This window comes from Schistocerca piceifrons, chromosome 4 (assembly GCF_021461385.2).
Source record: "Schistocerca piceifrons isolate TAMUIC-IGC-003096 chromosome 4, iqSchPice1.1, whole genome shotgun sequence".
Lineage (NCBI taxonomy): Eukaryota > Metazoa > Arthropoda > Insecta > Orthoptera > Acrididae > Schistocerca > Schistocerca piceifrons.
Window position 1 is genome coordinate 376623347 of NC_060141.1, and position 1617 is coordinate 376624963.

Sequence of the window (1617 nt, forward strand, 5' to 3'; positions counted from 1 at the left end):
ACTAAATTAGAGCCCTCTGCGGTTATAATTAACGACAATACTTCATTTCTTATCATCAAGGTATAACTGAGCCTAATAAAATCTTATAGAAAGGAAACTATAATACAATAACTGACAGAAAAATCAACCGGTTAGGAACTTACTGCAGCTAAGTTCGAATCGCTTTTAAAAAAATGTATAATTTGAAGGTAACGCTGAACACTGGTAAACTTTTGAGATGGCAAAGGCTGCGATCTTCAGGTTACCGTTTAGGCCGTCCGCATACCAAAAGACTGAAAAGGAACGCAAAGGGAAACTGGTTGCCGACTAGCTGGCAACCCAGTTCCGCACACGAGGCGGCTCAGAAATGAGAAACTGCAGCTACTGTGTACGAGCGTGAAGCAAAGGGAGTATTCTTTGTTGCACCCAAGCAAGATTTGGTTGCACCCAGCATCTCGAACACAGATTCAAGTTCAGAGGAAGATGTGGTTCTTTGTTATTATTATTACAAACGAATAAGATAACGAAGAAATTTCTGGATTCAGCCATACCGGTACATCCAAAGAAATGTAAACTGCAGTCTTTATGTAGCACCCAAGGAGCTGTAACAGACAGGTTCGGAATTCACAGCTTTTCACAGAACGACGAATTAGTGTTACAGTGATTTGGCGCAGTTGATTTCTTTAGCCATAACCATAACATGTCGTTACTTTAATTCTGAAAACTCATGTATACTGAAACTTCCTGGCAGATTAAAACTGTGTTCCCGACCGAGACTCGAACTCGGGACCTTTGCCTTTCGCGGGCAAGTGCTCTACCAACTGAGCTACCGAAGCACGACTCACGCCCGCTACTCACAGCTTTACTTCTGCCAGTACCTCGTCTCCTACCTTCCAAACTTTACAGAAGCTCTCCTGCGAACCTTGCAGAACTAGCACTCCTGAGAGAAAGGATACTGCGGAGACATGGCTTAGCCACAGCCTGGGGGATGTTTCCAGAACGAGATTTTCACTCTGCAGCGGAGTGTGCGCTGATATGAAACTTCCTGGCAGGTTAAAACTGTGTGCCCGACCGAGACTCGAACTCGGGACCTTTGCCTTTCGCGGGCAAGTGCTCTACCAACTGAGCTACCGAAGCACGATTCACGCCCGCTACTCACAGCTTTACTTCTGCCAGTACCTCGTCTCCTACCTTCCAAACTTTACAGAAGCTCTCCTGCGAACCTTGCAGAACTAGCACTCCTGAAAGAAAGGATACTGCGGAGACATGGCTTAGCCACAGCCTGGGGGATGTTTCCAGAATGAGATTTTAACTCTGCAGCGGAGTGTGCGCTGATATGAAACTTCCTGGCAGATTAAAACTGTGTGCCCGCCCGAGACTCAAACTCGGGACCTTTGCCTTTCGCGGGCAAGTGCTCTACCAACTGAGCTACCGAAGGACGACTCACGCCCGCTACTCACAGCTTTACTTCTGCCAGTACCTCGTCTCCTACCTTCCAAACTTTACAGAAGCTCTCCTGCGAACCTTGCAGAACTAGCACTCCTGAAAGAAAGGATACTGCGGAGACATGGCTTAGCCACAGCCTGAGATTTATGTACAAGGAAATGTGGTAATGATCTTTTGTGTTCGTTAAATCTT

The 1617-nt window shown here is 46.3% G+C and overlaps 1 non-coding gene across 1 annotated transcript; it reads right to left on the reverse strand.

The window, feature by feature from the left end:
- Positions 1-740: 740 nt before the first annotated feature.
- Trnas-cga lies at positions 741-815 on the reverse strand. The gene has a single exon. It is a non-coding gene; the product is annotated as a tRNA-Ser (tRNA).
- Positions 816-1617: the final 802 nt, after the last annotated feature.